Source organism: Macaca mulatta, chromosome 3 (genome assembly GCF_049350105.2).
Source record: "Macaca mulatta isolate MMU2019108-1 chromosome 3, T2T-MMU8v2.0, whole genome shotgun sequence".
Classification (NCBI taxonomy): domain Eukaryota; kingdom Metazoa; phylum Chordata; class Mammalia; order Primates; family Cercopithecidae; genus Macaca; species Macaca mulatta.
The window spans coordinates 177,162,689-177,179,095 of record NC_133408.1 but is presented as its reverse complement, the minus strand read 5'-3'; the positions used below and the strand labels follow the sequence as shown (position 1 = coordinate 177,179,095).

Sequence of the window (16,407 nt, the reverse complement as noted above, 5' to 3'; positions counted from 1 at the left end):
AAGGTTTGGTTAGCTCATTACAAACACATTTAATTTAAGGAAGAATATTCATGTGAGACTTTTGTCTAGAAATTTCAATAATAGAATGAACTGTTGCATAAAGTAATGTGTTTTTTTCTCTCTCTCTTTCAAAACAGGAAGAGAATATTGATTTCCCAGTCTTGGCCACCAGCCCCACCTCTTCTCACTATAAGTATTGAGATGAATGAATTTATGTCTCTAAAAGCACTAAGCAATCTTAAAGAGAGTACGGCTTTATAAATAAAAGAGCTTTATTATTATCGGGTAGAAATGTTAGTGAGAAAGTTGGAACTCTTATCAAAGGGTGTTGGTGCCCCGACATTTGCTGTCAGCTCTGAAAAGGTGGCTGTGAAACTCATTGTATCCAATTCTGGTTGGCTTGGGGCCCAGTATACAGTGGGATTTCTGGCCAATGGCCCCGTACAGTGGGATGGCTGGCGCCTGGCCCAGGGATTAGAGTGCTTTCATTTCTTTGTCTCATTGATATTAGTCACAGAATCTCCCTTTTCATTTACAACCCACCCGCCCCCACCCCCTGCCCGCTGCCCCATGCAGGCGGGGGACAAGGGGGTGCACAAGCAGAAGTTACTGCAAACTCTGAGCTCTTGTACCCCAAGAGAAAGAAGAAAATGTCCATTTCCAATTCAGCCATCCAACATCTGCATGTATTTTGTTATGCACATTTATCAGGAAGTGGATAGTCTGGTATGTCCTTGAAAGGAGAAGTGCCCTAAAGATATAAGATACTGCAAGTTAACCTTGGATAAACAAGGTATTCAGTATCTTACAGCTTCTTTTTATTTCTCCCTCTCTCTTCCTTTCTCTTCTTTCACCCTCCCTAATGAACTAGTGACTATTTTGAAATTTCATCTAAAAGAACAATTTGGTGAACATAATTTGTGGGCACATTTTCTTCAATTCCTGGGTGTGTGTGTGTGTTTACGTGTGTGAGTCTGTGTGTGTACTCTTTGAAAAAAGCCATATATATCATTTGTTGACAACTTTCCTTCATGTCTTTCCTTTATATAAGCATGTGTAATTGTGTATTTGTGTGCATGTATGTGGTGTATGCTTTGCACAATCCATCAGTAATAATATGCCCTAGAGCCACATTCTGCTTGAGTCTTGGAAAATGCTCTGCTGAGTTCCATAGGGTAAACTTTGATCTTGAATAATAATAATCTTGTCTGAGATATTTATGCCCAGAAACTGAAAGTAATTTTCTAAATAAAACCAAGAACATTAATTCCTAAATAGCAACTGATCTAAAAATAAACCACAGAGTTCCAATACATCATAACAAAGTGACCAAGCTTTCATCTCTTTGCCTGATTCCCTTAAAAGTCAATTTATATACAAATAGAAATATTAATGCCTTAAATAAGGTCTTAATTGAATACATGTAGATAACCTTGCTCCTTTTCATTACATTACAGAATTGCCATTAGTGAGAAATCAGTTAATTCCAGGTACAAAAATACTCTCATTTTCTGGAACCAGCTGAGTGGTAGAGGCAAAGAGGGAGAGAAGAACCGTTAGATAACACATAAATGCCCTGATGAAAAGTTGTCACCCTCTTCATTAGAGGATTAAACTTTAGCTTCTTCAGCTATGTAGTAGGAATAATGATATCTAACCTTTCAGGGTGCATGATGTGCATTAAATGATAAAATGTATGTGAAAGACTTTGCAAAATTTACATTATTCAGAGAAGGCAGTGTTGTTGTAGTACTTGAAGATGTCAATATTTAAGGGGGTGTGTTCCTGCGACTGTATCTTTAAGGGCTTCTAAGTTCCTAAAATTGTAATAAAGTGTCTAGTTTCATACTCAGAACAGCAGGAATTTTAAATATTGCCAGTCTTATCATATTTTAGGGATAAGAAAATGAAGGTCAAGAGCCATTAGTGATTTATCCAAAGTCAGAAAACAACTCAACAGCAGATCAAGGGAATTCTACTTCAGCTAATTTTAACTCCAGATTCTTGTATCTGCATGCCTTTCAAAGGACAACTCACTGTTTGTTTTTTTAATAAAGAGTGAGCTCTGAGAGAGGTAGTGCCATACTGGGCAGCTCAGTGTGGCCAAGTAATCCTAGAAAGGCTTTACGGTTTAGGGAGAACTTGACTAAAGGGTAGCATTTAGGTACATGTAGCAGATCAGGAAAGCCCTTATAGGTATGGAAAATAGTAAGAACCTATGAGGCCTGAAAAAGCACATTGTATATAGAGGCCACTGGGGAGAGTTGCCTGGCTATGGCTATGAGACATAATGCACTGGAGATTGTACAAAAAATCATGTGCATTAGTAAAGGCCAAATTTTAGATAATTCCTTTTGAGTAAATTTTGCCTAATGCTATAAGAGTTTATAGTTTTGAAAGAAAGACTGACAAGTTCTTAATAGATTTCTTTTCTTTTAGGCTGACTCCATGCTTTACACATCTGCCAAATTAATCTTCCTAAATAGAACTTGCATTGTGTCAGTCTGTATTGGAACACTCCCAAGTCACTGCAGTGTCTATAATAAAAGCAAATTCAAGATCTGCCACAAGGTAAACTTCATCCCACCTCAGGTTTGCTTCTTGATCTGATCCCTTTGCTTCAGCCAAAATGTCCTATGAACCATTTCCAGAACTCCTCCTGGAGTTCTGGGGCTTCCTAGTCTAGAATAATAGACATCACCGACTCCACTCATCACATTGTTTCTAAACCCCCTTTTCAAAACCCAGTATAAACTCTTTCATTTCTATGGAGTCTTCTTTCATTTTCCCTAATCTTGGATGCTTTCTCTTTTGGACCAAGAAAACAACCTATCACTGTAAACTCATATGCATTTTTCAGTACTGCCATGTACGTAATCTCTTTGAGGACAGAGCACCTGCTGTCCTGGATGAGCTAGTCCTGAAGCAGAATCTCAAGAGGGCTGACTGGCCAGGCACTTACACACTGCAGACATCCTTCCTGGTTAATGCCAATTGAGTATCTGTTAATAATAGGAGTTCAGAGTCTACTTGGAGCAATGAACAAATAAAATCTATTTCTTAAAATGAAGAAACTACTATTGAAAGTCTCAGGATACAACTTTTCCTTAACAGAATGTATGTTTAAAGGATTTTTTACTTCACAGCATACTTTTTTTTTCTCTCACATGAATGGAGTTCCAACTTAATGCAATATCTGGCCCAGAATGTGAGTATTTTTAAAGATTCTTTTAAATTTGATAAGTGATAATACAGTGTGTATTAATTACCAAGCAGCATTCTAAACATGTTAAATGTTTAATTTTTAGCAAAAGAATGCGACAAGGAATATTATTATCTTTACTTTACAAATGTTAACCTAAGGCACAGAGGGGTTAAGTAACATACCAAAAGTCACACAGATAGTGTGAGTAAAAGGCCTAGGCTTTGAAATCAGGCAATCTGACTACACAGTCAATGGTGTTAACCATTACACCATGTTATCTCTTTATTTTATTTTATTTATTTACTTTTTTAGAGACAGGGTCCTGCTATGTAGCCCAGGCTGGCCTTGAACACCTGGACTCAAGCAATCCTACCTCAGCATCCCCAGTGGCTGGGACTACAGTCTTGGGCCATAGTGCCCAGCTTATTTTATTTCTTAAATAAATTTCATTGAGATACAGTCAGGAATTTTAGTTACACACAATAAAATGCACCCATTTAAGTGTACAGTTTGATGACTTTTGACAAGTGTATATTCCATGTAATCACCACATTAGTAGAATATTTGGAAGTTCTATCAATTTCTCTCCCCCTCCCCAACTTGGAGTCCCAGGCAACCACTGATCCATATTTTGCCAGTGCAAACCCTTAGGGTTGCTTTTTCTAGAAATTCATATAATGAAATCAGCATATACAGTATGTGCTCATAAGTGTCTGGCTTGCTTTTCTCTGTGCAGTGTTTTTGAAGTTAATCCATATTTTTTTCATTTATCAGTAGATTATTCTTTTGTTGATGAATAATATCTCATTGAAAGGCTCTACTAAACTTTAATAATATGTTCATCAATTGATGGATTTCTAATTTGGAACTATTATGAATTAAGATGCTATGGGCATCTATGTACAAACCTCTTTTTGGAACACATATTTCTGTAGAGCAAATACCTAAGAGTGAACAGTCTAATATGTCTAGGAAAGTCTAATCATATGGTAGGTGCACGTTTAATTTATAAGAAGCTGTCAAATGGTTTTCCGAAGTGGTTGTACTATTTTACATTCCTACCAACACTTGGGATTTCCAGCCCTTTTAATTTTAGCTCTTTGGGTAGGTGTGTAGGTGGCAGCTCATTGAAGTTTTAGTTTGCTTTTCTTTGACAGGGCAAATGAAGGTATCCATTTCTCATATGCTTATTGGCATTTATATATTTTCTTTTGCAAAGTGTCTATTGAGGTCTTTTGCCTATTTTTTGTTGGATTGATTGGTTTCTGATTACTCGGTTAGCTTTGTCAGACATGTATTACGAGAATACTTGCATTCTCTGGATTGCCTTATTATGATTATTAATTAATGTCCCTTCCTTCCTTCCTTCCTTCCTTCCTTCCTTCCTTCCTTCCTTCCTTCCTTCCTTCCTTCCTTCCTTCCTCCCTCCCTCCCTCCCTCCCTCCCTCCCTCCCTCCTTCCTTCCTTCCCTCCCTCCCTCCTTCCTTCCCTCCTTCCTTCCTTTCTTCCTTCCTTCCTTCGCTCCTTCCTTCCTTTCTTTCTTTCTTTTTTCTTGACACGAAGTCTTACTTTGTCCCTCAGATTGGAGTGCAGTGGTGTGATCATAGCTCACTACAGCTTTGAACTCCTTGGCTCAACTGACCCCCCCACCTCACCCTTCCTAGCAGCTTGGACTATAGGCATGTACCACAACACTCAGCTAATTTTTTCAAAAAATTATTTTTTGTAGAGATGAGGTCTCGCTGTGTTGCCCAGGCTGGTCTCCAGTTCTCAGCCTCAAGTGATCTTCCCGCCTTGGACTCCCAGAGTGCTGGGATTACAGGTGTGAGCCACTGTGCCTGGCCTATTATGTTTAATGATGGCTTTCAAAGAGTAAAATTTTAATTTTGATGAAGCCTAATTTATCAATATTTTAATAACAGTTTGTAATTTTTACATGCTAGCTGAGAAATCTTTGCCTACCCCAAAATAACAAAGATTTTCTCTTATTACATTGTAGAAATGTCATAGCATTTGCTTTTATGTTTAGCCCTTTAATTCATTTTGAGTTAATTTTTCTCTATGATCTCAGAGTTTATGTCTTTCCATATGGATATCCAGTTCTTTCAGCATCATTTGCTGGACAACCTATCCTTTCCCCATTGAAAAATGTTTATTTCTATTTGTGAACTGACCATTGTTTCCTATTGTTCTGTAAGTCTATCTTTATGCCAGTACTGTATAATAATCTTGATTATTGTAGGTTTATAGTGAGACCAAGTAGAGTCCTCTATCTTTTTTTTAATTTCAAAAATTGTTTGCCTAGTCTATGTCCTTTGCACTTCCGTATAAACTTTGGTTTTAGATTGTCAATTTCTATAAAGGCACTTATTGGGATTTGGCTTTAATGATATTTATAGATAAATAGACAAAGAATGTATGTCATAACAATCTTAAATTTTCAAATTGCTGAACATGATGAATCTCTCTATTTAGGTGTTTTATAAGTTATCTCAGAAATGTTCTGTGGTTTTCAATGAATAAGGCTTGAAAATATTTTGCTAAAGTTATCCCTAAGTGTCTCTCTCTTTCTCTCTTTCTCTTTCTTTCTTTCTTTCTCTTTCTCTTTTTCTTTTTCTTTCTTTCTCTTTCTTTCCTTCTTTCCTTCCTTCCTTCCTTCCTTCTTTCTTTTCTTTTCTTTTCTTTCTTTCTTTCTTTCTTTCTTTCTTTCTTTCTTTCTTTCTTTCTTTCTTTCTTTCTTTCTTTCTTTCTTTCTTTTCTTTCTTTCCTTCCTTCCTTCCTTCCTTCTTTCCTTCTTTCCTTCTTTCCTTCCTTCCTTCCTTCCTTCCTTCCTTCCTTCCTTCCTTCCTTCCTTCCTTCCTTCCTTCCTTCTCTTTCCTTCTTTCCTTCTTCTTTCCTTCTTTCCTTCTTTTCTTTCTCTCTCTCTCTCTTTTGTTCGACAGAGCCTCACTCTGTTGCCAGACTGGAGTGCAGTGGTGTGATCTCACCTCACTGCAACCTCTGCCTCCCAGGTTCAATCGATTCTCCTGCCTCAGCCTCCCGAGTAGCTGGGATTACAGGCAGGTGCCACCACGCCCAGCTAATTTTTGTATTTTTAGTAGAGATGGGGTTTCACCATGTTGGCCAGGATGGTCTCGATCTCTTGGCCTCATGGTCTGCCCACCTCGGCCCCCCAAAGTGCTGGGATTACAGGCATAAACCACCAAATATTTCATATTTTGATAATTGTTCATCATTAGAAATAAAATTGATCTTTATAGTATTGACTTGTATCCAAGTGAAGTCACAAATTAGTTCTAGAAGCTTTTCTGTGCATTTTTGATCAATGTCTACGTATATACTCAAGTTATCTGAAAATAAAGTGAACCATGCCCCTCCTTTTCATGTTTTTTTCTTTTTCTGGACTTATTTTATTGGCTAATATTTCTCATTTAATATAGAATAAAAATGGTAAGAGTGGCAATTCTTGCCTTGTTCTTGATTTTAGGTGGAAAGTATTTACTTTCCCTATTAAGTATCCTTTAGCTTTCTGTGGACATCTCTTATCAGAATAAGAGTAGTCATTCATATTCTTAAGTTAATGAATTTTAAATTATGAATGGATGTTGAATTTTGTCAGATGCTTTTCCTATATATATTAATGTATTCCCTTTTCCCCCTGCTTAATCTTTAAATATGAATTTTACTTTTTACATGTAAAACCAAACTTGCACTCCTGAAATAAATATCCAATATGATGCATAGTATTACACTTTTTATACATTAATCACATTGATATGATGATATTCGTTAAAGACTTTTGCATCCATGTTCATTTTATATTTTGCTCTGTATATTTGGTTTTCTTGTAATGTATGATCAAACTTCTTTTGACATTTCAGGTCTAGTTTTCTGTGTAAGTCTGAGTGAGGTCATTGTCCAAGACCTCCTCTTTCAGAACCTTGATTTTAGCAGTTCTTGGCAAAAAAGACAAGATTGAGGGTCTTAAGTCAAGCTGCTTAGATTCATAAGACACTGATAAAGTCCAAATTTATAACTTTTTAGGGAGAAATTGTAGCAAGCTTTGTTTGCTTCCCAAATTCTGTTTGCCTCTTCCTTGTGCTGACATAGCCTGTGTGGCTATGTGACTAGAGAAGCTGACCTACTCTGCACTAGAATTTGGGTCTATTTTAAACTTTTTAAGCCAAATATGATTGGAGCTCCTTAAAATCATATTGAAGAGCATTGGGCTGCAAATTTGAAAATGCCGAGTCAAAAGATAGAAAGACTTCAGTTCTTGAAGACTTTGAAGCATTGACTATCCACTTGTGTTGTTTGTGAGATAAATTCCTAGAATTTCTAAGCCATTGTTGTTTGCTTTATGTTTTTTAATGAAAAATCATAATTATTATAAAAATGTATCTAATATAGAAGTAAATTTTGTAATCTTGCCACATCAATAAAAAACAAAGTAAAAGATTTGTTTTTATTACCTTTCAAATATTTCAGAGAGAGGGAGAGAGATGTATTAATGGGGCTTCTAGAATGCTGTGAAAGTTTGATGAATTGTCCTTTTACATTCTAGGGATACTGAAGAACCTGGAGTGGCAATCAAGAATTCTAAACATCTTGTCAAGTAGGCAATCAAAGAGACAAGCTGGCAAATTTTTCATCAGGTTCCTTCACCTTTTTTAACTTCATGTTGATCACACTGCTCCTTGCATTTGCCACTGCAAAATCAGCAGCCTCATTTTCAAAATACCCTTGGGACATGTTATAATTTCTGTGATTTCAAATCACCTTGCATTAGTTATATTTTGGCCTGGTAACACTCATGCAAGGGGCATGTTCATTACACCTGGAGAGGCTGAGAACTGACATTAGCAAGCCGAAGATACTGCTGACAGGAGCTTGTGTAGGCAGAGAAAGTACTAAAGAGCAAGTTTGGAGTTGATTATTTTGCACAAGAAACAGGAACAAGGGGAAGACTTTTGAGGAGTGGGTTAGTGCAGTAGCCTCCTACTGGGCTGTCTGCTTCCAGCCTCATCCTCCTGTGCTCTATTCAACACAGCAGAGAGGACGTTTTAAACCAGAGTCAGGTTTAGTCACTCTTCATGGCTTCCCACCTCATTCAGAGCAAAAATGAAATTCCTTACAGTGGACAAAGGTCATAGGTGATCTGGCCCATTACTTTCCTTAATGCCTGCCTCCTCTCACTGAGTTCCTGCCACGGTGGCCTCCTTTTCTTCCCCAAAAAACTTGGGGCAAGGTCAGACATCAGAGTCTTTGCCTTTGTTGATGCCTTTGCCTACAAGCTCTTCCCCCAAATATTTACTTGGCCAGCATCCTCAATTCTTCTAAGTCTTCTGTCAAATATCATCCCAATGAGATTTTCTCCCCCAAATTGACACTTTATCTTCCATCATTGCCTTATTTTTTCATGTTACTTATCACATCTATTAAAAAATTTTAATTGACTCATTAAGAATAGAAACATAGGGCTGGATGCGGTGGTGCACGCCTATAATCCCAGCATTTTGTGAGGCCAAGGTGGGTGGATCACCTGAGGTCAGGAGTTTGAGACCAGCCTGACCAACATGGAGAAACCCCATCTCTACTAAAAATACAAAATTAGCCAAGCGTGGTGGCACATGCCTGTAATCCCAGCTACTCGGGAGCCTGTAGCAAGAGAATTGCTTGAACCTGGGTGAGCCAAGATCACGCCATTGCGCTCCAGCCTGGGCAACAAGAGTGAAACTCCATCTCAAAAAAAAAAAAAAAAAAAAAGAAAGAACAACAACATAGGCTATCTGAGAGTAGGGATTGTCAACAGTTTTTCTTCATGGTTCTATTAAGCTAAAGACTTAAGTGCTTAAAGGATATTAGCCTAATGAATGAAATAACTTGGACTCTGGAATCAATAGACCCTAGACTATGCCCTAGAATGAAATTTGGATTTGAAATTGAGTATTTCACTGTGTATTAAAAAAACATATTCTACTTCAACTTTCATGAAAATGCTGGATTGAATTAAATTATGACTAATCCCAATCTCATAAATTTCTATTTATTAAAAAAACACAAACTCTCTTTAATCTGTCTTTGCATTTTTAAAATACCGTGGCGAATAACATTAGGTTTTCTTAACTTCAACCCTGTTAACATTTTGGGCCAAATAATTCTTTGTTGTGGAGGTGTCAGAGGCGGTTGAACTAGAGCAACTCCATCTTGAATAGGAGCTGGTTAAAATAAGGCTGATACCTACTGGGCTTCATTGCCAGGAGGTTAGGCATTCTAAGTCACAGGATGAGATAGGAGGTTGGCACAAGATACAGGTCATAAGGAACTTGCTGATAAAACAGCTTGTTGTAAAGAAGGCAGCCAAAGCCCACCAAAACAAAGATGGCCAGGAGAGTGATCTCTGGTTGTCCTCACTGCTCATTATATGCTAATTATAACACATTAGCATGCCAAAAGTCACTCCCACCAGCACCAGGACAGTTTACAAATGCCATGGCAATGTCAGGAAGTTACCATATATGGTCTAAAAAGGGGAGGAACCCTCAGTTCTGGGAGCTGCCTACCTCTTTCCAGGAAAATTCATGAATAAACTACCCCTTGTTTAGCATACAATCAGGAAATGACCATAAAGGTGGATAGCCAGCAGCCACTGGGGCAGCTTTGCCTATGGAGTAGGCATTGTATGATGTTTAACTATGCATTGTATGATGTTTAACAGCATCCCCAGCTTCTACCCACTAGATGCCAGAGCAACCTCTTCCCCCAATTTGCGACAACCAAGACTATCTCCAGACATTATTCACTTTTCCTGGAGGGCAAAATTGCTCCCAATTGATAATCACTGATGTATGCAATTTTAGTATACACCTATCTGAATAAAGGGTGATATTTTTGATATAACATATGTAATTGAGTAGAAATCATAGGACTCTCCTGCTTACTTTATCAACCCTATAGAGAGCACCTCAATCAAGCCAGCATTGTTCACCTAACTGGTAGCTAGCTGTATGTTACATTTGTGTATATATATATAGTATATACATTTGTATGTACGTATGTTACATATGTTAAAGCTGAAGAACAGAAAGAAAATGAATAGCTCTTTGTTCAATGCCTTAGAAACTTTGCCCCTGTGGAGTGTTAATAGAATGCTGAGACATCTTTTTCTGTAAAGGGACTGGGCAAAATACTTATAAAAATGACAATGTGCATTCTGCCACACTTTATACAGGTGAAATCCGATTAAAACAAACAATGCTTTCTTCACACGGAAGTGGAATCACAAAAGGAAAATAGGTAACCTGAAGCCTGTGTATAGAAGAAAGGAACACAGCTTCCTTATTTAGTTATTTCATTTGAGAATTGTATGTGGTATGTGTATGAAGGGTTTGGGAAGGGGGATAAACTGTATGTGTGTAAGTGCATCTCTGATGCTGTTCCTTTTGAAAAGCTTGACTGACTGCTTGATTGAGTTTGTAGAGCCACCTCTTTGGTTCCAGCTAACTTCTCCAAGGGACATTTCTACAGGTAGCAGTCAATATAAGAGCCCCAAGTCCCTAAAAACTACTTGCCACAAGACAATGCTTCTAGTTTGGGGGTTTAAGGATAGTTCTAAGTAAATACGTTGCTTAATAAATATTTGTCAAATTGAAATGAACGGATGTAACCTCAGAACTATGAAAAATGCGAGTCTCTTTTACAAGCAATTTGGGATGGATGCCATCAAATGATAAGCTGAGCAGTAAAAGTAGGTAAAAGGAACTAACCAAGGAGCAGGAAAAGCTGATAAGTGGCAGAAAATCTCAAAATTTACATTTTTAAAATGTTTGGGTGAATTTGTGTAATACGTCTTAATCCTTTTACACAATACTTTTATCTCATCTATATCATAAATATTTACCTATGCATTGCCTTAGCATCTTTCCTCAATTGAATGAAATGAAAATTCCAGAGAGATGCAAAGTCCAGCCTCCAAGTTTTACAAACCTCAGAGTTTGAGCTACATTGACGAATCCTCTAAATTCTTGGGTGTCAAAGGCATGTTACTGAATAGGTTGCTAAACGTGCCAAGGAAACCAAAAAAGGAAAGAGCTCTCCCTAAAGGTAAGTAGCACTTAATTGGGAACTTTCAGACGTCTGTCACTCTGTGACAATTGAGAAAAAGTACTTTGTACATTTTGTGCTTTGCAGGTGAGATGTGACTGACAGCTGGGTAACTGCCTCTGTGTATAGGGAGGGCTTTCGTGGGTGGAAGAAGAGGCTGGTTCGAAGAGAGTGCTTTTTCATCCTGAATATCATTAAAGGATTGTGGGGGGCCAAAACTGTAACCTAAAATGCCATCAATTGTCCATTTAAAATATTCTATTTGGCAAAGTGGCTTTGCACTCATCTGAAGAATAGATCATGGGTGGAGTTTGGAAAAGAAATGTTGTGTTTGGTCTCTGCTAGAAACAAAACAAGGTACCATCTCATGGCCTCTTGGTTCAAATCCGTTTTCTTTCTTGCTCCGCGGGGAGAGACTGCCCCTGGAGTATTCTGCTTTTAATAAGCTTCCCAATCAGCTCTCGAGTGCAAAACGCTCTCCCTCCCTCGCCCAGCCTGCGTCCTCCTGGCCCGCTCCTCTCATCCCTCCCATTCTCCATTTCCCTTCCGTTCCCTCCCTGTCAGGGCGTAATTGAGTCAAAGGCAGGATCAGGTTCCCCGCCTTCCAGTCCAAAAATCCCGCCAAGAGAGCCCCAGAGCAGAGGAAAATCCAAAGTGGAGAGAGGGGAAGAAAGAGACCAGTGAGTCATCCGTCCAGAAGGCGGGGAGAGCAGCAGCAGACCAAGCAGGAGCTGCAGCGAGCCGGGTACCTGGACTCAGCCGTAGCAACCTCGCCCCTTGCAACAAAGGCAGACTGAGCGCCAGAGGGGACGTTTGCAACTCAAAGTAAGTGAGAGGAATGTGCGATTTCTCGGAGGGCTCTTCGATCGAGTTTGCCTTCACCTTGTGCCACTTTTCTGGGTACCAACACATGATGGTGGTAGGAGTGAGAGAGGCTGCCCGGTGTCTTTGCTGATAGGACTGCTTTCAAAACTGACTTGCTCCAGAGGCCAAGGGAGGCGTATTTTGGGGGTTTCAGGTTAGGTTAGTTAGGGTGTGCTTAGGTAAGTGAAAGGAAAGAAGTTTTTGTGATGTTAAGCGTGCATTTGGACCGTGTTCCAGCGGTGGGCTGGAGAGTGCACCTTTGCTTTTCGTAAAACCTGGAGCTTTAGTAGGTGTGTCTCTGGCTGAGTAGTTGGAGAGAAAGTACGGCAGCCTGAACAAGCAGCTCTCATTTTCCCAACCTCTCTCTGATTCTCTGATTGCCCCAGGGCCCGCCAGCCCATGACTCTTAGCTGGCATTTCTAGGTAAGCGCTGCGGGTTTGTTCCTCCCAGTGCTCGCTGACATGGAACCTCTCTCACAGCACTAGTGGCACCCGTCTTCCCACCTGACAGCCCAGGAATGGTTCCAGAAATGGTTAGAACCGAAGTTTAGAAGACACATCTGGAGTCCCGTCTCTCGTTTGAATGCAAATTTAAAGAACTGCCCTGTACATAGACCCATTAAACTTTTAATTTGACCCACATAAATTTAGGATATATTTGTTACTAATTTACTAGATTTTTAGAGTTTCTGAGTTGTTGTTTCTAATAAGTTAAGAAAATATTTTTTGGGAGGAATATATTCAACTCCTTTCTTACTTAATAGATGTAAAGTGAAGCCTTCTCTCTCCTCTCCATACACACACACACCCCTTTCTCCATGACATAACACAACACACACACACAGGAACACATACATGCAATTTATATACACTCTAGTGTTAACTCACCCTTGTGTCTATTAAGAGCTGCTTTGTAAGTTTGGGGACACATTCAGAAAATAGGAGGGATAGGGGTCCTAAGAGGAGAGAACATTAAAGCTCCAGTCCTTGAACATTTCTCATGTTAAGAGTCACCAGGCATTTTGCTTTAGCAGCCTGAGAAAGGGGTGATGTGTGCATGTGCGTGTGTGTGTGTGTGTGTGTGTGTGCTGGAGAGAGGGGTACGGGAGGAGATTCAGGAATTACCAAAAAGAACTTTTGAACTAATAACATAATGAAGCAATTTTATGATCGTAGGCAAATGTGGAATTGATGAAACAGCAGGGCCCATGTTAGCCCCTTAATTATCTGGGAATGCGTTGATATGTAGGAATATTAAAAGGTAATGACAATGAAACAAAACAGAAGTCTCCCAGTGCAGAAAATAAAGCTGTGTTTTCCATCTTCGTTATGTTTCCTTTTAAGTAAATTATGCACTTTAAAGGCCAAGTCATTTAAAAAATATAGTCCAGTTAAATTCAGAGGAAATTTGAATTTCTTTGCTTCCTTTGGGACATGAGTTATTTCAGACTGGCAATATTTGTACTCTTTCATTTAAATTAGAAGGTGAGATTTTAAAAAATTGTATTATTTAAAAAAAGAACAACTCTAATACCATTCTTTTGTGCTTTAAGAAACTTGGGCCTTAAGTTCTCTAATTGTACTTTAAATACATAGAAGGTGATCTTTTCTCTGCCACTGCTCACTGGTTCCCTTTAGGACATCTTTTTCTGCATTTAGTGAAAAGTCACTATAAGGAACTCCCACCTGAAGCCACATATAACAGCATTAGGTGCTGTGTTCCAGCTGTTTGCTTCTGGATGCAAATGCATTATGTTCTCAAAGCTAGAGCTTGAGATAAATAAAAGCCCTATTAAATATATGACTTTTTAATTATCTGACTTTAAATGAGATATTGTAGAGAATTAGAGTAATAAGGTATACCTAACTGTACTTATAGTCTAATGTATTATATATAATTCTCTGTTTTTTAGACCTCTTTCCATGAGATCATGAGATTTGGAATAATAAACTTATTAATTTATTGATATTTTCCATGTGCCTTATTTTGGCTTCACTTATAGCAACACATAACAAGATCTGCATTTTCATTGTTTTTAAAATTTCAGTCAAATCAATGGCCTGGTTTAAAATTTCATAAAACCTAGTTGTTGAAAACAACAGAGAGAAATAAGATCCCCAGATAGTTGAATCATTTTTATAAAATAAAATCAATCTTAGATATCAAATATTTTAACTTCAAATATTTTATTTTTCCTTTGAAGATATTCTTGCTTTCTCACTTATATGACATTCTCACATGAATTCTGATCATCTTCCCATTGTGATGTGGTGTTTTTAATTACTATTCAAAACTTTCCCACAAAACTGAGTTTACCTGGCTCGTTGAAAATGGTGTGATAAATTAACAATAGATTGAAGGCCTGAAGTCTAAATTTGGAATAAAAATTCTACTTCTCTAAACGATTATGCCTTTTAATATGGCAGCATAATGATATGGGAAGTTGTTCCTGACTTCTCTCCGGAAGGAGGTGTCCAGACTGAAACCACCCAATGTGATGAGTGCAAACGTCCTCCACACCTGAGTGCAACTCGGCCCAGTTTGAGATGTGCTTTTCTCTGGAGCATGAGGCTGAGTGGGAGCCCTCCAATGGCCTTTGTTCCATGGCTTTGCTAATGATGTTGAGTTGGGCTTCTTCACAAGGGTGAGGAATGTTTTTTCCTCTGGCTTCTTTTCTAAATGAATAATCGAAGAGATTTTGTCTCCTTCTGGCACAAGGTCATATCACTGCTGTGGGAGGGGAGGTAAAATGATACTCAGATATGAACCTTTTTTTATGAGCTAGGCTTGCTTTTTTCCATTCAGAGTCAATTGGCTTAAGTGGAATTTGGGCCATGGCCTCATGGAAAGTTGTCTTTCCGTCTGATGTTTATGGACAATTCAAGTTTCCACCCACTGGGCAATTTTTCCATCCACTTCAAGCCAGTCTAGTGTGCGGCATAGATTTCATGGTGTCATTAAAATATTTCTAGATTGTAAAATATAACAAGCCTCTTTTTTTTTCTATTTTGGCATTTAATAAATAAGAGATTAAAACAGTAGCTTAAAAGGGTAGCTATGCTGAAACATTATCAGAGGGTATTATAAACATGGTAATATTGTGGACTTAATTATGTAGATCACATTCACCACAAATCCCTATTTCTTCAGGGTGGACAAGGAATACAATGACTCCTTCATGTTTGAGATATTTTTAGAAATAAAATTTAATTCCTTTTTCTAGGCTTTATTTATTGAACCTTTTTTTTCATAGTGGTTTAGATAAAGTGATATCTCAAATAGAAAAAACATCATATCCAGTTTTCTAAAAATAGAATTCTTAGATTTTTTTTCACTTCACACATGGTGTAACAAAAAATCAATTTCTATATATTAATCTTGAAAGAAGTAAGTCATAGTAACTGATAATTGGGCTCTTAATTCTAAGAATTGCTTTTAGCAAAAGCCAAAACATCATTTTAAAACACAAATAGCATTCTGGGTCTCTAACCCTTTGCTCCCTTTTCTTCCTGCTTTTATGTTGACCTATTTCTCCTCCTTTCTCTCATTTCTCTATTAATTCTGTTGCCACTATTTCCCACCCAACAGGTCCCAGAACGTCTTGCCCAATTCCCTCTTGCTATGATGGCATACATTTCTCTATGTACAGATGTACCAGCAATGTTTGTCCATATGTTGGCATTCTTGGAAACTTGGACCTTCCTAGCTGGTGTTTTCAACTTGGACCTTCCTAGCTGGTGTTTTCAATGCCCTCTCTACTGATTCAGTGGTATTTTCCCCTTTTCTTTTTTGACTCAAGACCCTGGCTAAGGGTCAGCCAACATTTTCATTGCTGCAATGTGTTGACCTCATTCTCTTCTCAGCTTCCCAGTATCAATGTAGCGGTGCAGCTAGAGTTACTCATCTCCATCACATCCTCTTGGGGTCCTAATCCAACAATACAATTTTTCTTGCTCCTATGGCCAGCCAGTTTAACAATATTTATTGTATGTATGTTGGATGCCTAATACTACATTGTGCTGGACAATGTAGCATGTTTAAGAAATAGAACATGGTGTCTGTCTCTATGGTTCGACAATATCTAATACTTTGTGTTTGGTAAGTGGTGTGAACTTGTGAAATTCTTTATTAGAAATGTATTTAAAGGAGATCTCAATTAAAATCCATTATGCCCTCACCCATCTCTGGAAAAGATGCTTTAAAAGTCACAGGTTGCTAACCCCAACCTTTTATG

At 38.2% G+C, this 16,407-nt stretch overlaps 1 protein-coding gene across 3 annotated transcripts in view; it reads left to right on the top strand.

Annotated features, from left to right (window-relative positions):
- The first annotated feature begins 10,185 nt into the window (after positions 1 to 10,185).
- PTN (pleiotrophin) overlaps positions 10,186 to 16,407 on the top strand; it is a 110,689-nt gene continuing 104,467 nt past the window's right edge. For 2 of the 3 annotated variants that reach the window (XM_015134933.3, XM_015134931.3), the window contains exon 1: positions 11,839 to 12,133. The gene's annotated coding sequence lies outside the window, so the exon portion shown is untranslated. 3 annotated transcript variants of the gene reach the window in all.